Below are 26,009 nucleotides of genomic sequence, written 5' to 3'. Positions count from 1 at the left end.
TACTTACTAGAGCGGAGAACTTGTGCAAATCATTGGCTATCCTGAGCCTAACTTGCCAGGCTCTGTTCTCTCAAGAATCCCATGGAAATACCAGACACACAGTAAGAAGGCGCTCTGTGGGGTGGCTGCTGTGATGTCTGTTACTTCTAACTACATCTTTGCCAACAGGGTTAATATATCCTTTCATCTAGTGTGACACTTTTGTTTTGTCACCTTTGAATAGTTCTATATTCCATTCACTGCCTTCAATGCTTGCTTTTTAAAAAGCATTATCAAAAGACCCTTTACAGTAATCTCAAATTAGAGAATGTCATCAAACGTGTCCCAGTCACCTCATATGGAAGAACAAATGAAGAACATTGATTATGTGGTTCAACAACCTATTGTTGACAGCTGCTAAATATTGATCGCAGGGTGCTTGGATGTAATTTGGCAGCATCTTTTAGACTTTGAAAAAGTCTTTAGACTTTTTTCCTTTAACAGTGTTCTCAGGTACAAAAACCTTGAGTTGGTTTCCAACTTTCTCCAGACATAGAAGGTCTTTTTGGAAAAGACTGACCACCTGCCCCCCCAACATGTGTGTCCTGGAACTCGGCTCCAGCCTGGCACAGCAGCTTGAGTTGCTCTGCTCCCAGCAGAAGCCCGACTCTGGCATCCGGGTACCACGAGGGCAGCCTGAGCTAGTCGAGTGAGTTTTCAGCCAGGATGGGAGCATTGAACAGGCGGGATTGTCCATACAGAGGGAAAGTGGATGTGTGTCCTGGGGGCTGAGCCACGTCAGCCTGTATTGCTTATTCTGATACTGGGCGGGACGCTTTCCAAGCCACTCCCGTGAGTCAGGCAGAAGCTGGGGTCACACTGATGTTGTAATCCCGACTTCCTTGGGAGGAAGTTCTGTGAGAAGGGAAGTAGTGGGAGTTGAAGACTAGACTTTGGAGTAGGTGACATGAGGCCTCTTTCTAACTGTGGGCTTCATGGGCACCGTGGCTCATCTGCGCTTTGGTGCCCTGAAGTGGGGACAGTAACTGCTTTAGATGCAGTAGAGCTTGTTTGGTCAAGTGAAATGAGAGTTGTATTACCCTTACCACAGAGCTGGCAGGATTGAAGTTAGCCATGGAATTTGTTTTCTAAAAATTTTAATTTTATGTTGGATTTCCATCCAGAGTGCCCTGAGTCAGGTTTCTGTGGGGTTTCTGGTTTGAATGCAGCTGATTCCATAACCCCTTCTCCCATGCCTTTCTTTTACCACCCAAACATAACAAAAATAGTGCCTTTGAAGTAAACATTTGACAGAAATTCCAGCTTGGCAAAGGAATTGGGGCTCCTGAAGTTGAAATTAGTGTTTGACCTGTGTTGAGTCCATGCACAGACTGTTTAAATTTATCTTGGTGTCTGGGAGACAGAGTATCAAAGCAGATGAGTAATACAATTTAATTTTTTTTTCTTTCCATTGAGATCCCCTTAGTTTACAACAGTTACAGGTTCCAAGGTGACATTGCCTCACCTCAGCAACTGCATATCTCACACCAAATGCTCACCTACCATCCACCACCAAGGGCTTCTCTCCCCTCCTGCTGTAACCAACTTAATGCTACCTTTGGAACAGAGGAGAAATACTGTGCAGTGACAAAGACTGCCTGGAACTCTAGGGAGCTTCAAATAAGACTTGGGGGAAATGCAGGAGTCTTATGGAAAACCCTTGCAAACACATACTTCTAACAAGTCTTTTAACATTGCACCATTACCTGCGTGAGGCAGCGGCAGTCTCAGGGCAGTGCAGCAGCGCAGAGGGGATGGGAGATGAGCCAGACATGGGTGTTCCCCTGGACATGCCCATTTGTGACTCAGTTTCCCCATTGGTAAGGTGGGGAATTGCTACCATGGAGACTTGTGAGGGTCTTGAGGTAACAAACGAGAGGTACCTAGAGGGTTGCAGTTGCTATATTATCTTGGGTCTGAACAGCAGGGGAAGTACTAAGTTCTCTTTATTGTACTTGGGACACAGGCCACACATAGTTTACCTTTTCCTATGTCTTCTCCACCTCTGGCCTGCACACCCCTGTGCTCCTGCTCAGGGCCACCTGCCCAGGTCCTGCAGTCTCTTGGGGTTTACTGAATGTATATAGGGGAGGAAGATGAGGCTGCTGGGGCTGCCAGGTAAATGTACATAAGATTGTAATGAAGCCAGGGTGCTCCTGGTGCTGCGAGCCCTTTTTTTTTTTTTTTTTTTTAAAGATTTATTTATTTATACAAGAGCTGGGGTACAGACCAGATGTGCGGGAGGGTGAGAGGATTCACCAGAGACAGAGTGGGGAACAGAATAGGCAGACTGACGAAATACACTGCTGAGGGGAGCAGTGGGTGCAGCAGAAGAGGTCTGCTGCACCATGTGGGATTCTCGCTGGTCGGCCAGGATCGAACCGGCGCTGCAGAGGCTGCGGACAGGTTCACAGTGCAGCACTCAACTGCCTGCGCCTCCAGGGGAGCCCCGCTGGGAGCCCTTTCTGATGTGCAGTTATTCTTTGTTTTTCATCTCTATTGTTTCTTATTGAGGTAACGTGTGTCTACAGCGCTGTCTGTGTTCTAGGAATACAGTTTCTCACCTGTGCGTGTTACTCCATCACACTCACCACCAAATAACCAGCGACCACAGTCCACTAGACCCCCCTCTGACCCTTGTGTGCAGCTGTCCTTCCTTGGACCAGAGGCCCAGCCCCCTGGCCACCAGCACCCAGCTGAGCCTCTGCACCCCCAGGTCCCCAGCCTTGCTGCTGCCTGGGTGGTCCTGGTCCGGAGGTAGTACCACACGGGGGTCCTTCTGGGCACCAGGGGATTTGGAAGTCAGATTTGAAACACGCATCCAATTCATTGGGGGTTAATTTAGGCAACCAAAGAACATTTTCCAGTATTGTCATTAATAACCAGAGAGGAAAATAACACAGAAACTCAGTACTAAGCATTATTCTTGATACTGTGCCTTTTGATGATTTGAGGAAGTGTCTGGTAAGCTCGTGTCCAGTAACATGGAATTTAAATATAGGAAACATTTTCACTTAAAAAAAGCCTGCAGAACCAGAAGTGCCAGAAACTGGCTCAGTAAGTCATAGCAGCAAAAATATGGTTTCAACATCCTGTGTGTGTTTGTGTTCATGTTAGATGCTGTGACAAGTGGGCGTCGGCACTCCTTGTGTTGGATTTGGGCTTCCTTAAGACCCTAGATCCTTATGAGACCTTCTCATTGGATGGTGGAGTTCTGTTGCCCCCACCATGTGCCTAATGCTGAATAGTCCTACCGATTTGCTTCAAGCTATGTGTATACTGTTCTTAAATGAATATGGGTAGAGCCACTGGGCTCTTAGATTGGCTACAGTATTGTCTATTTGAAAGGGTATATTCATTTTACAATTCTTTAGGTTTGGAAGGTTTTTGTGAAAGCAATATTTATGCTAGAGGCATCCTCATTTTCACTGACCATTTATAGTAACATCACTTTCTAAAAATGAAGAAATAAAAACATCTTTCTGTATTTTGAATTATCTACCACTTAATTAATATATCTGTAACATAAGACATTTAATTTTTAGGAAGATGGCTGGAAATTATTAAAGATCAGTGCCATCACTTCTGTTGCTCTTGGCCTCAACATACAGTAGAAGGAAAGCATTTACCTATTATAATGTAGCATCAATATATGATTGAATAGAATGCATTATAATAAATTGATTATAAAGTCATCAGTGCAACTTACAACAAATATTGAAATGCCTACTTGGTGCCATCTAAGGTAGTTGATTAACCCTCAAGAGTTTGCAGTTTAGCTCTGCACCAAATTACCCTGTACCCCAAAGCATGAGTACCATATGGCAAAATGGAACATTGTATTGAGTGGGGATTTTGAGAATGAGATTTGTAAGGAGTAGTGTCCTTGGAAATTTTCCTGCAGGACATCTTGGCTTAAGCTGCATTTTGAAGACTAAGTAGGCTTAGATAGTGAGATGGGAAGGAGAGGGCCTTGTGGGGGCGCCCACCCAGTAAAGGCAGAAAGTGCAAATCAGCTTGATATGATGGGGGAAGTAAGACAGCAGCGTGCTGTGTGCAGGAGGGAGTGATGGGCTGCGAGTGGAAGGATTGGGGTGCATGTGGCAGAGCCAACTTGCAGGAGTTCCTGCAACATGGTGCCTCCATTCTGTGTGCTCCTGGGAGACTGACCAGACTAGTCATGAAAATAGCAGGGAGGGCGGCATATCCTGGCAGGCGGAATGTCTGAGTTGCTTTGGGTTAGAGCATGGAAAGGAGAGGTGCCCACCACGGGGCTCGGGAAGGGTGGGGGGGAAAACTGTGATGAGATTCCTCTGTGCACTAATTAATGGGGCTGCAAAGCAGGTGTCTGCACAGCCAAGTGGCATGAAATGAGATGATGGTCATTGCACTTACCTTGATATGCCAAAGGTGACTGAAGGGGCTCGGTTGGCATCAGCCATGGAATGTTGCCGTGGCCCAGACTAGGGTAGTGGATAGAGAATGCCCGGATGAAGGTCTGGGCTGAGATTGTGGCATAGGATGGACATGGGAGATTCTGAAGAGAATTTCAGTGGACTTTGGAAACTGACTGGAATTTACAGCTACAAGGAAAGGATAAACCAAAAAAAAAAAAAAAAAAGGCTGATGTCCAAGTCTCTCCCATTTCTCTTACCTCTCTCCCTGGCTCTCTGGCCCAGCTGGCTTTCTGGCCTGACCTGTCTGAGCTGATCCCCCATCCCTCCACTGGTGGAATTCCGTCTTCTCCCGCCTCGAGTCTCATGTCCTGTTACAGGAAGGATATGTCCTGACTCATCCACAGTGACTTGTATCTTCCCGTTCAGAATCATTTCAGGTTTCACTTCCTCTTAGGAGCCAATGCGAGATTTTCACTTTTGACCAAGTTTGCTTCTCATCCCACTGACGATGGCTTCAAGTGCATTGGCCAAAGAGTGAAGATTCCTCTTGGGGGTCCACTCTGTTCAGATGATGCTTGAAACTCAGCCTGATTCTGGCTTTTCTTGGACAGGAAGCAGGGGAGGGGGCCCATGATGCCTCAGCAGGAGGTGTCCAGCAGCAGCACAGCTGCATGGGCCACATCTGCCCAGACCAGACCCTTTCTCCATGGTGAGGGAACAGCTTCCTTGGGACCACAGGCCTGAGAATGGGCTGGGGAGGTTGGTCTCCCGTCCTCTCTTTGTTGACAGGACTTAGTAAATGAGTTTCTTCTGTTTCACCTGGCTGGTGTTCTGCTCAATTAAGCACCTTGTTGGTGAGGTCCCCGCCTGATTAGGGGCCCAGCAACCATCGCAGAGAGAGGGGAGCAAGGTGGAGAGGCGAGCTGGGAGGAGGCACTTCTGAGGCGGGGAGGGAAGTCTGATTTCAGGCAACTAAGGAAGTGGAGAGTGAGGGAAAATGAGTGTGGAACCTTCCAGAAGGGAAAACAACATGAGGTAAAGACTTTCTTAAAAGAAAACAAAGACAGTGAGTGTTTCAGGTCAAGGAGAGGAGGCAGTGGTGTGAGGGCCTGAGGGTTTGGGACGAGGGGTGTGGTGGAATGAAGCCTCTGGGAGGCAGACCGCTGTGTTGGAAGTTGCTTTTCCTGCCAGGGCACAGATCTGTGCTCATGACTCAGCCTTATGAAGTTTGGGATTAGGGATGAATTTCAGGCAACATCATCCAATAGAAATATAATGTGAGCCATGACGGGAATTAAATTGTTCTAGTGGCCTTGTTAAAGTAAAAGGGAAAAGGTGAAATGAATTGTAATAATAGATGTTATTTGGCCTGTTAGATGCTTGCTTCATGCAATGAAGAAAGAAGTTATTAACGAGACCTTTTTTTGTATTCTTTTTTATAGTAATTCTTTCATGCCTGGTGTGTTTTTTACAGTCACAGGACACTGCTATTCATACCAGCCACATTATAAATGTTCTGTGGCAACACGTGGCAAGGACTGCTATATCAGGCAAGTCAGGTTTAGAGAGCAGGAGAGATCCAGTTTATAGTAAAACACGTAGTAAGACAAGAATAAAGGTTTCTACTTTGGGGAGCTGAAATCTGGAGTTTCAGCTTCTTAAGCTACTTTTAATTTCCAAATCGTAAGCTATGGTATTAACTGTTACACCATCATTCCTTTCAATTGGAAGACTTCCAAGTAAACTGTCATAATGTCTAAAATGTGTGTTTCTAATTTCTAGACTGTAACATAATGTAGTAGTTGAGCTCATTGTAGCTTGTTTGGCTAGTGTTGAAATCCCCGCTTTTAGCTTCTTTAGCTTACTCTCCTTTGTCTCTATAGCAGTCTCCACTTTCCCGCAGGGGATCGTTGCCAAGACTCCCACTGACGCCTTCAGCTTTGCTAGTACTGAACCCCGACATATATTATGTCTTTTTCCTAAACACACAAACCTAAGATAACCTTAATTTATACATCAGGCACAGTAATCCATTAACAACAACAATGATTAAATAGACCAAACACCACCATAAACTTAAAAGTTCCATATGCATGAAGGTGGTGTGAATGTGGACTTTCTCTGTCTCAAATTATCTTCTTGTTGGGAATGTTTGCGGGCCACGATGGACTGCAGGTAATTGAACCACAGTTTCTGAAACTGTGGATAAAGGGGAGCAGCATGAGTACCCCTGGGCTCTTGGTTTCGGCTCAGGTGAAGAGTGTTTGGGGTGTTATGTCCAGAGGTGGGTGCAGCTGGGGCACCAGGCAGCAGTACTGACAGACCCTCGACCTCCTCTTGGGACTCAATTCCCAGCACTACCAGTGACTCACTGAGAGTCACTGAGCACATTCCTTTTTATTTATTTGTTTGTTTGTTTGTTTGTTTGTTTATACAAGCACTGGGTACAGTCCAAAGCGCGGGAGGGTGAGAGAATTCACCAGAGCCAGAGCAGGGAGCAGAACAGGCAGACTGACGAAATACACTGCTGAGGGGAGCAGCGGGCGGCAGGAGAGGTCTGTGCACCATGTGGAACCCTCACTGGTGGGCGGGGATCGAACCGGTTCTGCAGAGGCTGCAGGCAGCTTCACAGTGCAGCGCTCAACTGCTGCGCCACCAGGGGAGGCCCGCAATTTCCTTTTTTGTACGTCAGCTTCCTGATCTCTAAACTGGGGGTAGTGTACCAAATTTTCCTATAGGGAATTCTGTGCTTCACAGAATTGTTGTGAAAATTAAATATAAAAGACTGGTCCACAGTGAAGGCTTAAGAAATCAGTTTTGAAAGACAATCTCCATGTTAACCATCACTATAGATTTTTAAAACGTTTTCTAGGATTTAGAACTTTACGACAGGTAATTTGAGGTTGGAGTTTAAACAGCAAAAAAACTACCTCCTTTAATCTTGTGTTTTTCTCCGAAAAAAGAGAACAGTTCATGTTTCACATTTACTATGTTAAAATACACAGAGCAGTTATATATTATTCTTAGGGGCTGCCTAAATGGGGATGATTGCTCTTTAAAATCTTTCACAGGTTGAAAAGCAACCTTGAAGTTGGATATGCAGGCGTTTCTGAGAAGCCCACCACTGACCTAAGGCAGCTTTGTTCCACTTGCCCAGCCAGTTGGAAAAACTTTTTCATTAAGAATATATGAATGAAGAGACTATTGGGGATGGTACTGGGGAGTGGGTGGGGACCCAGGGATATAGAAACCCCACAAAAGCCGCCATGTGCCCTGTCTGTGTCAGCCAGTGCCCCATTTTTCAAAGATCTTTTCCAATAAGCACAGAGCTCAGCGATCATATCCCACCTGCCCATGGCCGCTCAGCCTCTGAGCCCAGAGTTGGCTTTTCCCTATACTAGTGGAAAATGGGCCTGATAAAAATGTTTAGTCTGCAGGGCCTCATTTTATTTATCATATCAGAAAAGAACAATGTTTTGTGGTGTGGTGGTCAAAATAGAAGCCGACCTTGCTTGTTCACAAAAGCTCAACTCCTCGAGATAAGGGGGGCAAAATAATAGAGTACAATGGAAAGAGTAGCATGTAATTATTTGTAGCTTGTCAAGTGAAGCCCTTTCCAGCCCCAAGTGATTCAAATCTGGGAACTCTGCACAATTCTGTAAACCACCAGCAGCATCAGAGAAATCTCCCCTGGCCCGCAGACAGCGCCGAAATTGCACCAGTTTGTCATGCACCGGGCATGCCAGCCGCACACTGTATCATTTGGTTGCAAATGGGCCTGCCCCCAAAGCCCTGGAACACCTTCCATGGTATCTGACTCTTGGCCCGTGATTTGTCATGTCCATGCTGCTATCAGTGTACAGTAATTTTAATAGATTCTGATGGTTTCCTTATAGAAACACAGGATGCATCTGGTTTGGACCTAGGACATGGCAGAGCCTCTCCTGACTGAAGACAACAAGAGACTGTGTGGAAAAATTGGAGATCCGTTGGATTTCATTAGCAGTTTGTTTTAGGCTACAGAATTGTGTTTTCTAAATTTAAAAAAAAAAAATCCCCTGCCCAGTTTCATAGTTTTAAAATGTATTGCTGATGTTTCTCTTTAAAGCATGTATTGCTAGAAGCAGCTCAACATTCAGAAGTCACAACTGTAAATAGAAATCAGTCACACATAATCATTGATTTAGCCCCTTGAGTCTCAGAATGTGGTCCTGGGCTTCCTGGGAATACAGGCGCCCAGCTGCACCCAGCCCTGCAGAAGCAGTCTCCCAGCCGCAGGGGAGGGACATGCACATTCAGGTTTTTGAAGCTGAAAACCTCAAGCTTAGAAGGCCGAGTTGGAGAGATCTGTGGTGGGTCACATTCCATCTAGTTGACTTAGTGTATTTGACTTTGGACAGTTTGGTCAACTGTGCAAGGTTTCACATGCCTGCTCTGTACAGTGTGGATTCTATAACTCTACCAGTTGGCTGCTTAGAGCACTCAATGAAATGATGAATCTGTAGATAAAGACAAATATCTCTATACTCGTTCTGTGTGTCCAGAGCCTGGCCGAGCGAGCGCATACCATGAACAAAAAATGTGCAGAGAGAACTCCATGAACTTGGCCTGGAGAGCACTAAAATATATATGTGAAGTCATTCATATGCAAATAATTTTCACAGTATGAGAATGGTGGGCTCTGTTTTACCATAGCTGACTGGCTGAATTGATTGTTTCTCCGTAACCACGTATGTCATTGAGCTCTGACCCAGTGTGTTCTGCGTGCTTTAGTGCTCTGTCTCAGCGGCGGCCATGCTGGAGACCTGGAGAGGTGTGTACGTGATCCTTCTGACTCCTGAGCTTGGGCTTGGTACCACCTCAGCCCTGGCAAGTCTTTAGATCTAGAATCTCCCTTGACTCCTGCCTCTGTCCCTGTGCCCTGGGTTCTGGTTCCCCGCTGGGTACTGTGGACTCTGTGATTATCACACGCAGGGGAACAGGCAATTTTTCCTCCTGTGTGCTGGTCGGAAGGAGGGAATAGAAACAGAAATATAAAGACAGTATAAAGCACCTTTTTTTTGTTTTCCTTGAAAAACACTTTTTTCGACTCTCTTCTTGCTCTTTTCCTCACAGAGAGTCAGTTTCTTTGTAAATTTCTCAGTTTGTTGACTTTTAAAATGATGGATAATAACATAAACATTTAGATCATTTAGGTCTCCCAAATATGTGACTGCTTCTCTACCTGAAACCATTTATGAAAATGTGGGTGGGAGGACACAGAAGAAGAAAGAGGAGTATTTGAGGAACTGGAAAAGGCTGGTCACCCAGACAGGGCAAAGGGTGTGGGGATGAAGGGAGCCGCTCAGGGGATGGAGCGAGAGAAAGGACGTGTGGGGTGCAGAGCAAGGCAGTGTGGAGTTAGTCGCGAGGCCCGTTCTAGTCCGTGTTTCAGAAGGGAGGAACTAACTGTCTCTCAGCATGGTTTCCTTTATCTTGAAATCGCATGGAAAATCTCATGCGTGTGTATGAGTGTTTTCTCAGAGGCCTCCTCATTTTCAAACCTGACCTCAAGAAAAGTTGAAAATCACCTTCTTCAAAGTGCTCTTCCACCCCAAAATAGACGAATGGCTCGACAAGTCATGGGATATTTAGATAATGGGATATTACTCAGTGCTCAAAAATGATAAACTCATGCCATTTGCAGCAACATGGAGCGGGAGGGGATTATGCTAGCTGAAATTAGTCAGAAGGAAAGAGAGAAATACTGGGTGGTCTCACTTATATGTGGGATGTAGATACACCAAACAAAGGTCAAGGAAAAGTCAAAGCTAGCCAGCTCACCATAGAACTGAGGCACACAGCAAAGGAGGGGGGATAAAGGGGGCAAAGCAGGGGAGGGATGAACACAAGGTGATAGTTCATAGGTGATGTGGTGGGAGAACTATGGACAGTACAATGGTGTTACAAAAAAATTGGGGGGCCCTTCTTGGTGCCACAGGGGGTTAAGATGCAACCTACGAAGCTGTCCGCAGCCTCTGCAGCATGAGTTCGATCCAGGTCAGCCAGGGAGCAACCCATATGGCACAGCAGACCTCTCCTGTCTTGCCCGCTGCTCCCCTCAGCAGTGTATTTCAGTCAGTCTGCCTGTTCTGCTCCCCACTCTGTCTCTGGTGAATCTTCTCACCCCCCCACCTCTGGCCTGCCCCCCAGCTCTTGTATATAAATAAATAAACATTAAACAAATGAAAGAGAAAAAAAATTTAATTCACTGTTCCATTGACCATCCTGCCAAAGCCAGAATGATTCTCTATTGTGTTTCTGTATATTAAGGTTCTTCGCTGTAAATCTCTTGGTATGTCTTGAAAGTTACAAATGGCATAACTTTCTGAAAATGACCGTTTCATTTTTAAATTTCTTTTCCATTTTTAAGCTAACTTGATTAATTGATTGCTTTAGTGATGGTTAGCTTCTGCCATCAGCCCATGAACTTCTGTGCGTGTGCCTGCATTGCATTAAAGTGTTAAGGCAGCCAGTAAGCTTTCAAAACCATCAAAAATGTATTATTCAAGGTTGTCACATCACTGATTCTTATGTTAGAACTTTGCTTGGATGGATTGATAAATATTTCCTGTGGTGATCTCATTGGTTCTGTAGAGGAAGCAAATTGAGGGTTGGAGTGTTAACACAATTTGATTTATTGAAATGAATACATAATGTCTATTTTAACTTATGAAATTGGAATTTGAAAATATCAACTGCAAAATACAGTTTCTAAGTTAGGAATACATGGTCTGACAAGAATTTTGGATCTTCTCTCTATTTATTGCTGTATTGAATTAGCTTCAGTTGTTTTTTTTTTTTAAAGATTTATTTATTTATGCATGCAAGAGCTGGGGTACAAGCCAGAGATGCAGGGGCGGGGGTGAGAGGATTCACCAGAGAAAGTGGGGAACAGAAGAGGCAGACTGACTGAAATACACTGCTGAGGGGGGCAGCAGGCAAGTGAGGAGAGGTCTGCTGCACCATGTGGGTAGCTCCCTGGCCAGCCGGAATTGAACTCGTGCTGCAGGGGCTGCGGACAGCTTCATAGGCTGCGTCTCAACCCTTGCACCACCAGGGAGGCCCGAATTAGCTTTATTTGTTTATCTGATAAAATACATGTCAGACAATCAATTCCTCTCAGTAAGTCTGTACTCAGTAATTACAGTCCCAACTGCATTTGACTCACCTTAAACTTTAAGAAGAGAGAATAAGCAATAGAGACTATAAAATATGTCAGGTGGGGATAAATTCTCTTCTTGGACAGAGTGAAGAATGTGAAGCTGAATTAAGGAGTGGGGGAGCTGTGTGGTTTCCCGGAAGGAGGAGACTTCTCTGCTGAGGGGTCTGTGTTCTGGTGGAAGGTGTATCATCTCTCGGAAGGGGTAGCAAAACGCTTGCACCCAGCTTCTCAGAAATATGCATCAATACAGACAGCAAAGGCCATTTGTGCCAACATTTCTACTCTGACAATTTTATCAGCTTGCTCCGTAGTCCCTTGCAGTCCCCTTAGCATTTCAGAGAAATGGAAAGTAGGGGCCTTGGTGGGACTGGAAGGGGGTATGTCAATGACTACTCTGCTGTCGCCCGTTGTCTTCGGTGTTGCTTGCTTCCCACTTGCCTCCGTGACCCTTTTTCTCAAGTTTGTTCTCTCTGTTCCATCTGGGACAGACACCTGTTGCTCACTACCTGGCCCAGTTGCCCAGCATCTGGGTGTTCCAGGGTATTCCAGCTCTAGATCCCTGGCAGCCTCCATACCTTTTGTATCATCCTCTATTCTGCATCCTCTGAGAATTGGGGTTTCCTCCTTCACGCCTTTATAATGCCTTATTATCTGTGATATTTTAAAATCTACTGTATGTACCCATTCTTGTTTAATTATGAGAACATGAACCTGTTACTTAAAGATGTATTTATACAAGCACTCGGTACAGTCATAAGCGTGGGAGGGTGAGAGAATTCACCAGAGCCAGAGCGGGGAGCAGAGCAGGCAGAAGGACCGAAGTACACTGCTGAGGGGAGCAGCGGGCGGCAGGAGAGGTCTGCGCGCCATGTGGGACCCTCACCCGGCAGCCAGGGATCGAACCGGCGCTGTGGAGGCTAAGGGCAGCTTTGCAACCCAGCACTCAGCTGATGCGCCACCAGGGAGGCCTGGAACCTGTTATTTAAAAATATATCTCCAAGGTCATTTTCAGAAACTCCGAGCAGGAGGACGAGCCTCCAGTTCCTTACTCCACCTTCCAGCTTATCCCTGGCATAAGCAGCTCCTACTTTCCTTTGGGCCCTGACTCTCAGGAGTCAGTAACAATCTACTAAGGAATCAGTAGATTTTGGATAAGCACAGTTTGAAGGTTTCTGGGTTTGGGAAAAGTAAGAGCAAAGGTGCAGAAAGAGGCCTGACCATGGTGTGCTAACTGGCATGGGGGTAGGTGAGGGAGCCAGCCAGGAGGGGCAAGAGCTTCCTGGTGATACCAAGACATGGGAGAAGGCCAAAGACAATGATTGATGTTGACATTGGCAGAGCATTAACTTTTGGTAATTAATGTTCAAATACCCGTGCAATAAATACTTTGCTTTGTAGAAGAAAATTAACTTGAGTTTTAACAAAGTTGTTCATTTGATGCCGAATACATTTCCATCTTCTTCATTTGTGTTTTCCAGCCCTCAGACTTCATTCCTGCCTTTCTCTGCTTTCCTGTCTCATGCTGCATGGATTGTTTTCTCTCTCCTTTACGTGTACCTCTCCAGTCATTTTGGAAGCTATCAATTATAAAATATTTAAATTAAAAATTTACCATTTAGCCTTTGCTGTATATATTTCTAGTAACACTATCATCCTCTGTATCTTTCTTTTGAGCACATTAAGACCTTTAGCACACTTTACTGCTGGATACCCTCAACTTATTTTCCTTTTTTAAGGGAAGGAATCTGGAACTTTCATTTTTTATTGAAAACTATATTAACAAATATTTTGTCAGTATCTACACTCACCTTTCCCTTCCACATCCCAATGTTTCCCTCTGGGTTCATATGTTATTTGTTGAGGTATAGTTCATTTAGTTATATCAAGGGTCTTTGGGTATTAACCATTAATAAAATAATGTTAATTTATTCAGAGGTCTTAATTTTGCCCATACTCCTGGTCGATAGTTTAGTTTCTTTCACAAGTTTGGGTTGACAGTTGTTTTATCAGCATTTTGAATACATTGCTTCAAAATCTTCTTGGTACATGTGTTGTTCCTGTCAAGATGTCTGTGGTTAGCTTAATCATCATTTCTGTGTAAGTAATCTGATTTTCTGACAATAGCTTTTAAGACTTTTCCTCTTCTTTGCTGTTCAACATTTTCACTGTGAAGTGTTCCAGAGAGAAATTTTTTTTTAAAGATTTGTTTATTTATTTATACAAGCACTGGGTACAGTCAGAAGTGAGAGAATTCACCAGAGACAGAGCAGGGAACAGAACAGGCAGACTGACGAAATACACTGCTGAGGGGAGCAGCAGGCATGACAGGAGAGGTCTGCCGCACTATGTGGGACCCTCACCGGTGGTAGGGGATTGAACTGGTGCTACAGAGGCTGCGGGCAGCTTTGCAGCCCAGCACTCAACTGCTGCGCCACCAGGGAGGCCCCCAGAGAAAAATTTTTTAAACATATTTCTCCTTTTTTTTTTTTTTGTCTTTTTCATGTGGAAGAACTGGGGTGTAGGCAAGAGGTGGAGTGGGGGAGTGGATTCACCAGAGACAGAGTGGGGAGCAGAACAGGTGGATCTACTGAAATACACTGCTAAAGGAGCAAAGGGCAAGACAGGAGGAATTTGCTGCACCATATGTGGGTTAGCTTCCTGGCCTGGGATCGAACTCAGGTTGTGGAGGTGACAGCACTGAGACTAAACCCCTAGGCCACCAGGGAGGCCCAAGAATTTATTTTTACTTATCCTTTGTATCACTTTGTGTTTTTTGTTCTCAGGATCTTTATCAAATTCTGGAGCTTTACTGGAACTCTTTTGGTCATATGTAGAGGCTTCTCTTTCTATCTCTCATGTCCTTTTGTGAATCTTTGATACTGTATCTTTTTCAGGCTGTGTTCTGGATAATTTCCTAATATTTGTCTTCCACTTTACCAATTCTCTCTAGAGCTTTATCTAATCTTTTGTTTAATTGAAGCCCTGGGTTCTTAATTTAAATGCCTACATTTTTCACAAGGATTTATACTTTGTCCTTTCCTGTGTCTACTAGTGTATGTTTCATTTCACTTGTTTTTGTTCTATAATTTTTTTACTTTCCTAACAGATATTGTCTCTTCCTTTATCCCTTTATTTTTGTGTTTAATTTATGTTTATGTAGAAGAGCTGGAGTACAGGCCAGAGGTGTGGGAGGGTGAGAGAATTCACCAGAGCCAGAGCGGGGAACAGAACAGGCAGACCGACGAAATGCACTGCTGAGGGGAGCAGTGGGCAAGACAGGAGAGGTCTGCTGTGCCATGTGGGTAGCTCCCTGGCCGGGGCTTGAACTCAGGCCACAGAAATGATAGACTTAACCCCTAGGCCTCCAGGGAGGCCCTCCTTTATCCTTTTTGAGCATATTAAATGGTTTTAAATTTTTCAAATTGTTCTGTTACTTGCATTTCCCCCATCATTTTTTGATTATTTTCATATGTTTTAGGATTTTTGTTTGCAGTCTTACAAGTCCACTCTACCTCCCTCCACCTCATGTACCATCACATCTAGTGTGTGGTTGGCTCCTATCCCCTCTGCCCTGCCCCATCTTCCAGTTCAGCCCAGATAGCAGTCACTTAGTGAGTGACATAATGTAGCAGAGGGTAGCCAGACACAATATAGTTCCAGTTGTCTGGAGCCTGACACCTTGAATTCAAATCCTAGTACTATGGATTTCTGGCCTGTTATATTAGATATGTTATTTAACATCTGTATCTTAGTTCCTCATCTATCAAATGAGGATAATGGTAGTATTTACCTTAAGTTAATGTTTTGGTGGGTCAGTGAGTTAGTGCTCAAGAGAGTGTCTGGCATATAGTAAGCATTTAATAAATGCTCTAATGTATCAGGAACATTGCCTTCCTAGACTGAGCCAACGGAATTACTGCCCAATACCTGGTCATTTGAGTAGATCAGTTACCTTCAGCTGCGTTGGGTATGCTCTTTTATTTAAGCTGCAATTCTGGGTGGCAGTAATAAGAACTTTCAAACAATGAGTGATCCTGGTCCCCCGACCACATTCCCTCAACATGGACTTTTGATCCTCATTACACCATAGAAAATGAACTATGGCCCCCTATTCCTGTTGCTGATCTTGGAATTCATTAGTTGTAGAAGTAATGGGATTGTCCCATTAATCTTTCAATAAAGTTACATCCAGTATAACTTTACTTTGAAACAATTTCAAATGTACAAAAATGTCCTAAGACTAATACAAAGAATTCTCATTTCTGTATCCTCAGCTTGCTCATTTTTTTTATCATTTTGCCATTGTGCTTTATTCTTTTCTCCCTGCCCCCTGCCTGTTATATATCCATGTGTGTTTGTGTATAATATACATGTAACTACTTTTCTGAACCATTTCAGAGTAGGTCGAATATATTATGTCTTTTTATTCCTCATTGTTTCAATGTATATTTCCTGAGGACAAGAATATAGTAACACAGTGAAATTGTCCAGTGAGAAAGTTTAAGATTGACACACTATTTCTTGGCACATTTTCCACATTTGTCAGTTGTCCCAAAAATGTCCTTTATAAGTTTTTTTTTTTTTTCTCTTGAGACAGGATCCAGGTACACATTATATCTAGTCTTTTTCATCCCCCTTAATTTAGAACTCTCAGCCTTTCTTTGTCTTCTATGACATTGCCATTTTTTAAAAAAAGATAGTTATTTTATAGACTGTCCTTCAGTTTGGCTTCATCTGATGGTTCCTGATGGGTCAATTCAGATGATGGATTTGGGACCGGAAAACTCCTTTAGTGATACTGTGCTCTTGTTAAGGTGTCACATGTAAGGACACATGGTGTCCATTTATCCATAATTGGTGCTGCTATTTTGGACACATTGTTTTCTCTGTTGTGTCTTTCCTACTTTCCTTTTGTAATTAATTGCATTTGGAGAGGCACTTGAGATTACATAACTAGTCTCTAATTCATCAAATGTTAACTCCCTGATTGAACATTAACTCCCAATTTTTGCCAAATAAGGTTTTTTTTTTTTTTTTTTTTTTTTTTTTTTGGGACCCTCACTGGTGGCCGGGGATTGAACTGGTGCTGCAGAGGCTGCGGGCAGCCTCACAGCCCAGCGCTCAACCGCTGCGCCACCAGGGGAGGCCCACCAAATAAGTTTTTACTGTAATGTTGATAAAATGGAGATTTTCTAACATCATCATTCCTTCTCCATAAGGAAGAAGTTTTCCCTGTAGAGGGGATTTTTAGAAGAATGAACATATAACCCTGTCTTTTTTTTTTTTTAAAGATTTGTTTATTTATACAAGCACTGGGTACAGTCAGAAGCGCAGGACGGTGAGAAAATTCACCAGAGCCAGAGCGGAGAGCAGAACAGGCAGACTGACGAAATACACTGCTGAGGGGAGCAGCAGGCGGCAAGAGAGGTCTGTGCGCCATGTGGGACCCTCAACCAGTGGCCAGGGATTGAATCAGCTCTGCAGAGGCTACAGGCAGCTTCGCAGTCCAGCGCTCAACCACTGTGCCACCAGGGGAGGCCCATATAACCCTGTCTTGACCAATAAGTCCCCCATGTTAGCTTTTCATTGACAATTATTATTTTAAAGGAAATAGGCCTTCAGTAAGCAGTGAATTTAACTATAATGTTTCTAATGGTTATTAAAAATAGTTGAAACTTGTATCCTTCAGTAAGACTTAAAAATAACTCTTCAGTTAAGAGTTAGAAAATAAAATTTAAATAATAACAAAGTATCAAATTAAAACTAAAGCCTATTTTCTTCCCTTTCTCTCAAATCTCAGGGTATAGTTCTTTCCAGAGAAAAGTGAATTATAACTATTGTTCAGCGGTTGCTTTTTCTTTTATACATTTATACATCCTTTGTCATTTTTGCACAATGTATGCATTTTCATCTTGGTTATAGTCCCAGTACAATTCCCACCTCCCTTGTTTGATCCTACTCCCTCCTTCTCCCCCTGTAGTGTGTCTCTGGTTTATAGTTGCTTGTTGATTTTTCTTTTTACTTTATTATAATTAGGTTTTTTCCTGGTCCCTTATTTAGGTTTTCTAAATTCCTGCTATGAGTGAGACCATCTGGTATTTTTCTTTGTTTCTGGCTTATTTCTCTGAGCACAACCCCTTCTATCTCTAACCATGTTGCTGCAAATTGCATGAGTTTATCTTTTTTGATTGCTGAGTAATATTCCATTGTGTATATATATCACATCTTCTTGATCCAGTCATCTATTTTTGGGCATTTGGGTTGTTTCCATAGCTTAGCTATTGTAAATAGTGCTGCTATAAACATAGGGGTGCAGGTGCCCTTTTGAATTAATGTTTCTGTGTCCTTTGGGTAAATACCTAGAAGTGGAAATGTTGGATCATATGGAAGCTCTATCTTTAGCAGGCTGATGATCTCCACATAGTTCTCCATAGTGGTTGGACCAGTTTGCACTCCCACCAGCAGTGCAGAAGAGTTCCTTTTTCTCCACATCCTCGCCAACATTTGTTGTTGCTAGTTTTTTTAATATGTGCCATTCTCACTGGTGTAAGATGGTGTTCCATTGTAGTTTTGATTTGCATTTCCCTGATTACAAGTGATGTTGAACATTTTTTCATATGCCTGTTGGCCTTTTGCATTTCCTCTTTGGATAAGTTTCTTTTTACCTCTTCTGCCCATTTTTTTACTGGATTATTTACTTTGTTTTTGTTGAGTCTTTGTAGTTTTGGTGATCAGTCCTTTATCATTAGTGTTGTGTGCAAAAATTTTCTCCTAGTTGGTGGGGTGTCTCTTTGTTTTGGTTACTGTCTCTTTTGCTGTGCAGAAGCTCTTTAATTTGATGTAGTCCCAGCTGTTTATCTTTGCCTTCACTATCACTGCTTTGGATGACATCTTTAAACATCTTTAAAGATGTTACTGAGATGTATGTCATGTAGTGTTTCGCCTATTATTTCTTTCTATATATTTTATGGTTTCAGGTGTTATGTCTAGTCTTTAATACATTTTGAGCTGGCTTTTGTGCATGGTGTAAGGTAGTTGTCAAGTTTCATTCTTTTGGTGTGAGGTGGTAGTCAAGTTTCATTCTTTTGCATGAGCAGTTGCTTTTTCATGAATGAGGATTCATGAATCAAATGTTTTTGACTACATTAAATTTCCCTGAATAATTTTTTAAAGATTTATTTATGTATGCATACAAGAACTAGGGTACAGACCAGAAGTGTGGGGATTAAGAGGATTCACCAGAGACAGAGTGGGGAACAGAACATGCAGACTGACTGAAATACACTGCTGAGGGGATCACCGGGTGAGTCAGGGTAGGTCTGCTACACCATGTGGGTAGCTCCCTGGCCAGGGATTAAACTCCTGCTGCAGTGGCTGCAGAGAGCTTCATAGGTTGCGTATTAGCCCTTGCGCCACCAGGGAGGCCCGTCACTGAATAACTTTTATGTAAGGACTTTTTTTCTTTTCATTTGAGTTATGTGAATTAATTATTTACATAGTGATATGTGCACAGCTAGGCTCCATATTCTGTTTTTATTAAATTTGTGTGATTTCCTTTTTTATTTAATTGAAATTTATGACTATATAGAACATTTTATTTTGTTCAAATATCACAAACCTGTATAAAAAAGGTATTTTTTGAAGTCTTGCACCCTGTGTTTATATAGCTAGGTAATATTTTTATTAAGTTGTGGTATATATTTTTTATATTTCTCTTGTGTATACACACACATCTACACACCACTCACCCACTCACTTACCCCTAATATATCTTCATCTCTTATTTTTCTTTCATAATATTATATAAGATTGTATGTCTCTTCCTTGATTATTTGCAGTCAGCTACCTTAGAACACGTTCCATGCAAGCTCAGAAGAGACCTCGTCTGTAATGTCTCCATTGTACTTCTGTGTATGGTGGTGCCTTAGTGCGTTCAATTCGTGTGGTGTGGGGGAATATTTGGGTTGTTTTCTTTTGTTCTTACCAATAATGCTTTTGCAGCTATTTTTTAAATGAGTGGCTGCTATAGAAGCCATTGCCTTGATACTGCTTGGTGCTAACATGAGACAAGGTGTATTTTCTGCCCTTGCGGAGCTTACAGAGTAGTAGAAGGAAGTTTTCAGAAGTGAAGTAAGAAGAGAAGTGAGGGCCTCCCTCACTTGGTGCAGGTGGTTGAGCACAGCACTGTGAAGCTGTCCGCAGCCTCTGCGGTGCTGGATCGATCCCCGCCAGCCTCAGAGCAACCCACATGGTGCAGCAGACCTCTCCTGTCACGCCCACTGCTCCCCTCAGCAGTGTATTTCAGTCAGTCTGCCTGTTCTGCTCCCTACTCTATCTCTGGTGAATCCTCTAACCCTCCCGGGCATCTGGCCTGTACCCCAGCTCTTGTATAAATAAAATAAATCTTTAAAAAAAAAAAGGAAAAAAATTGACCCAGTTCCTATTGGTTAAGTGTAACCTGTCTGTTTTCTGTAATTCTGATATGTTTTCTTTATCTCTTAGAAGCAGGATGAAACATATCTAGGAGCACATGTTATGCTGTAGTCTAGTTCCAAGTAAAAATACATGGCAGCCTTTTAAGTAAGTAATCTTTAAGAAAACAATGTTTAATGTATTTATTGAATTACAAGTGCTTGGTTCCATTTAGTCATTTCAGTTTAACAGCACTTTCTAAAGGTAAAATTTTTTTTTTTAAGATTTATTTATTTATTTATTTATTTATACAAGCGCTGGGTACAGTCAGAAGTGCGGGAGGGTGAGAGAATTCACCAGAGCCAGAGCGGGGAACAGAACAGGCAGACCAACGAAATACACTGCTGAGGGGAGCAGGGGGCGGCAGGAGAGGTCTGCCACGCCATGTGGGACCCTCGTTGGCAGCTGGGGATCGAACTGGTGCTGCAGAGGCTGCGGGCAGCTTCGCAGCCTGGAGCTCAACCACTGTCCCACCGGGGAGAGCCATAGGTAAAATAATTCTAGGAAATTTTCTAACTGATGGTATTCCTTAACTAAAAGTGTAGTTCTATTTTATTTATTGTGTATTTTTTTGAAAAACTTCATATCTAAATTTCATTCTCAGTTAATAAAATTTGATTGTGCAGCCAACTCATGGTTTGTGGGGAATGGTTTCAGAGAATTTGATTTTGAAATGCTGTTTTTAGAGGCTCAGGTTTAAGCCATAATACATTAAAATTCTTTTTTAGTTTCAAGCACATGTTACATGGTGTTACAGAATAATTAACATGGAAGCCTATTCAGAGTTGGCTGTGCTGTCCTCGTGCGAATTATGTGTGGTGTGTTCTCTATATGTGGTGACTACCATTTTGGTTTGTGGTTTTGTGGATACACCTGGACTATTTATCTTGGCTCCAAAAAACGTAGACACTGAGTTCATGCACTCCTTGGTTACAGATTTCTATCTGACTTTGAACTACACGTGCCCTCTTTGAACACTCTTGCTTCATAGCATAGGACTTGAAACATTCCATTGCCTCTTCTCACCATGACCTTACTCTGCTGTGGCCAACCCCCTAACATCTTTAGATAATACTAACTTCCCTAAAAAGTTTCAAATTACGTACTCCCTTCATCTGAAGGGCAGTTTTATAAAACTTGTTAATTTTGTTCCAAAAATACCTTACCTATCATTTTAATTGGACCAAAGAATATGAAATGCTTAGAGGTTATACAATTTCTAATAACTGTGCAAGAAGTGACAGTCTTTTATTTTACACTGTATTGATGGTTTTTCTTTTAATTTCTTTTCCCTCTAACTAATTAATGTTAAGTTAATTAATGTTCTTTTCATATTAATATATTACTTTCATGGTACTTAACATTTAAGGGTGATTTTATTTGTGATTAACCCTAGCATGCCATTGGTTTTCAGCCTTTAGAGTCAGTTGGTGAACAAGTGCAGACTTGCTGGTGGTGTCGAAACAATATAAATGTTAGGAATTTTTCATAGTGTAGAAGTCAAGGAGTTGCTGATGGGTTGTAGAAGACTGTAAGATAAGTTTCAAGGAGAAGTTCAGGATAGTTAATGAGGCTCTTACAGAGAGTTGTTTAAAGTTAAAAATTATTACTCACTTCAGCTGCACATAGAGTAAAATTGGAACAATATGAAAGAATTAGCCTGGCTCCTGTGTAGGGAGTATGCATGGATTTGTGACATGTTACACGGTGTAAGTACATGTGGAGAGGAATGAAGGAGCAAAGAAGCAGGGAGAGAGGGAGGAAGGAAACTAGTAGACAAAGAAATTAAAATAACTATCAAATAATGGGGAGAGGTAAGCAGGGCGAGAAGTATAATAATGAGCTAAATCCTCATCTTTCATATGGGGATCACTTGCTATAATTCAAGGTTGTTAAATCCCAAAGTGTCAATGTCGGTAACTTCAGAAGATCCAAAAGAAGTTTGAAAGGGTTGTCTTTGAACTGAAACAGGAGACTGTTGTTTTAGTAACTAATGGCTTGCCTATACATTTGATGTATTACTATGTATAAAATTACTTTAATAAAAAATTTTCATGTATTGTAATAAAAAAAAAAGTGACAGGACAGCAAACTACAGAAATAAACCTAGAGGCTGGGTTTATAGCCATTATCCACAATTAAATAGCCCATTTTCAGTAACTTTAAGGAAAACAGGTCTTAACTTGAAACAATGTGTATCCTGTAAGTAAGGGAATCCATTAGAACCCAATTGAACACTCAGGTAACTCAGTGCTGGGGAGGTCTTTGCTGTTTGGATTTAGGAGTAATCTTCCATCTTGGGTCCAGTGTGCTTTGGGGCACCTGCTCTCTGTTCCTTGTGTTAAATATCCTCAGTTGGAGGATGACCTGTCTTCATGTCAGGGGAGATTTCTGCAGTATATTCCAAATATGCCCCAGCCACTCCCTTGCCCAGATACTGTGCCCCATGTCAGCAATAACACCGCCTCCTCATCCTGCCTCTCCAGTGAGCCAAAGACAATCTCTCTTTCTCCTTATTTCAACCAATTAGGACAGCTTTCAGAAAAAAATTTCTCTTGGAAACAAAGGAGAAGATTGAATGCACAAGCAAAAATGCAGCATGGATGGATTACAAAGCAGTTGTTTGTTAATAAGGGAATGATGTCACAGAGCCTGTTCACCGAGGTGGTAATTGCCCCTTGTGTGCCGTGGCAGGCATTACTAATTGATCCCAGCACCCTTTGCTGTCATCTCGGCCTTGGAAACTTTAGCAGTACAGGGTAGCCAGCCTTGTACTTTAAATTTGGCATGTAAGACCCATATCCCATTCTTAAGATAAATATGTTCTGTGGACAAATTGACTTTACAGACAGAGCTTAACTACTCTTATCTTGTTGGCATTCTGTCTGGTTCCACCTGACTGAGGCCCGAGAAGGCTGGGGCTGGGTCTGCTCCCCATCTTGGTGGCGACCTTTGCTAGCATCGCAGAAATCCCCAGTCCCGTCCCACATTCTCTTATTTATATTTTAAAATTATAGACCACCATATAGCTGATTTATAAGATTTCTGATGGAGGCTCTACTCATTTGTCCATATTTTTTCCCACCTGCTTCGTATTCAATTTCTTTCTCTCCATATAGCCAGAATCAACAATAGTATATTTATAATCCAGGGAAAAAAAGTCCCATAAGCCTTGTCTGTAATAGACCAAAGCTTATTTATAATAGGACACAGCTTATTTATAATATGATATAGCTTGTTTATAAAAGTAGCTAATTCCTCCCAACTACTATTTTCTTGGTTTATATGATTTTTAAAAATTATCACATTATATGCTGCTCTCAACCTAACATATTGACTTCAGTGAGGTTTGAGGTTTAACTCTAACCACTAAAAATAAATGCTTCTGGCTTTTGGAAAATGTGAACGGAATGCTGAAGTAAAGCCTCCAGCACCATGTTGTGCCAGTCTCGTGGTGCTCAGTCACTTAAAATGGGAGTAGAGAAGTGTGTGCTTTCCTCTAGCATCAGATCAATGCAATGTTGTAGAACATTGCACTTAACCAAAGGTATCATTTAACATGAGACGGAGGAACCGAAGTGTCTCAGAGCCTGTGTGTGAATTTTCGGATCTTGCATTGCCTCATCAGTATGCCAGTAGGTGTCACTGTGTACATGAAATGGAAATCTCAGATGTCATCATTCCGTGACTTTCCAAAATTAAGGAGCATTACAATTTTTTAAAAAGAGAACTCTCAACTGTAAACAAGAATATTTTTACCCACTCTTTTATTTTAAAAAACAACTTCCATGGACTAATTTAAGAATACAGAACAACATTCTTTCTCTCTCCGTCCTGCTGTCTTCTTCCCTTTTCTGAACTCTTACATATACATAAAAATATTTGTTTTGAGTCCCTTTATAAGAATCAGAAGGCAATAGATAGTCCAGAATATTAAATGGAAGAGCGGATTGTTTTGCTTTCCTGATATGGAACTTTACTGCTAGAAATTGTTTTGCAGGGAGAGGCAGGATTTCTTTACTCCAAATATTTAGTGGTGACAATTTGAGATGCTTTTTTTTTTTTTCCCAGTATCCTGACAAGAAGCAGTGAAAAAAATTGTGTGCAAGCACCCACTGGTTTGTCAACTAAAGATTTTTTAACAAGTATTTTTAGGTATTCCATACATTTGTTAGGCTACTTTTCAGATTTCTAATTTTTTCTGTAACAGAGAAGCTGTTCTGTGATTATGTAGTATTAGTGGAAGTTTATTTAAATATCCAAGACTTTTCCTGTGAGTGCACTTCTGCTCACCCCTTCAAAAAGTGAAAGTATTTGACTTTGGTCTCCTACTGCTTTGGGTGGGGGAAGGAGAAGCAAGATGCTCACATTCATTTTCAAGATTTGGATATTAAGATCAACAGTATCATAGAGTGCTGTCTTGAGTTGCGTAACATAGACTGAGAATGTAAAAATGTTCTGGAAAACTCTGTGTTTGTATATATTGTAACCCGTTGTCTGAAATATGATGTGTGAAGTTTCTGTTGAAGAGAAAGTCACTGTGACTTCCATACAGAGTGACTTAGAGCAGATTCACGGTGACTGAGTGTACCTGTGTGAAACGTCAGATGCACTCCTACAACCTGTGTTAAATTGCCTTCAACCTTCTTTCCCCTGATATCCAGAATAAAAATAGAGGTGTATTCTCTGATAGGGAGGAGAAAGTTGTCCACAAGACATAATACCTATTGTAAGGAGCAGGACTGGCCACTGAGCAGGTTTTCTGGGTTCCCATGCAGACCAGGTAAAGGAGGAGTTCTGGAGCCCTCAGGGGTTTTGCAGATCTTTTATTGGGGTTCACCAGGCATATGACAGGAAGGGGTCATATGGTGGGCCTCCCAGCCCCCAGCAGGTCTTCACTCTATCTGGGCTCTCGGGCATTCTCTCTGCTTCTCTTCTTCTCTCGGCTTCCATTCGTTCTTGGCTTCTGCTGGCGTCCCCGTGACGCTGCCCTTAAAAGCACAGTCTCAGCCCAGGTGAATCCCCTCTACTTATGCCCACACCCTCCTCCAGGTGCCCTCCATCAGGCCTGCATTCAGGACCGCAAGGATCCATCATCTATCCTGATGGCGGGAGGGCAGAAGAGCCTGACATTTTCTTTACCGTACACCTATGGATTGAAAACACCATGGGACTTACAAGCAGTAGCTTTTCATTTAAACCTTCTTTAATTAATTAACACCCATGTCCCTGGGCATAGTGTGGCATGGTGCCCCATACCAGGGACCTAGTGCCAGAGGGTCTGGACTCCTCTGGGCCAGCCAACCAGCACACCTGTTGTGTATTCACAGGTAGAGTGCAGAGTTTAGTTCTCTGCCCCGGGGAAAAGTGGACACATGTTGTTGTGAAGGTTAAATATGGGCTTCGCTGAATCAATGATACTTCATTTCTTTAACAAAATGTGAAATCAAATTAAATATGGAAAGATGTAAGCTCCCATTGAGTTTGGGTGGGGGTCGATGTGTCTGTTGACAGTGTTTTCTGTGCAAGCTCTGGTCTGACTGCTCTGCTTGGAAGCCTGGGCAGTGATTTTTCCAAACCATTCTTAGGTCACTCATTGGCCACCATGATTGAGAACCATCAGTCTTCAGGGCGCTGATTACCAAGCAGGTGTGCCATATAGGGCGTATATATGGAGGATGGGGCGCTTTCCAAACTCAGCCCAGGAATTGGTGTCCTTGTAGGGATCCCCCATCCTTCAGTAGGTGTGGGGCTGTCGCCAGAGACTTACATTGTAGACACAAGATCAGTAGGGGGTGGTTCTGGACACTTTTGAAACCTGCTTTTTGTGGACCTTGTTTCCCTTGATTTGAAAGCTTTCTACTCTTTACCATTCCTGCCAGAATCGCTTTCACTCT

At 42.6% G+C, this 26,009-nt stretch overlaps 1 protein-coding gene across 3 annotated transcripts in view; it reads left to right on the top strand.

Annotated features, from left to right (window-relative positions):
* Positions 1-26,009, top strand: part of SNX24 (sorting nexin 24) — a 130,955-nt gene that overhangs the window by 15,458 nt on the left and 89,488 nt on the right. The gene's annotated exons all lie outside the window — the stretch shown is intronic.

This window comes from Talpa occidentalis, unplaced genomic scaffold, assembly GCF_014898055.3.
Source record: "Talpa occidentalis isolate TD23 unplaced genomic scaffold, MPIMG_talOcc4v2.1 talOcc4.13, whole genome shotgun sequence".
Taxonomy (NCBI): Eukaryota; Metazoa; Chordata; class Mammalia; order Eulipotyphla; family Talpidae; genus Talpa; species Talpa occidentalis.
The sequence above is the reverse complement of the archived record's forward strand: the minus strand, read 5'-3'. Positions and strand labels throughout refer to the sequence as shown.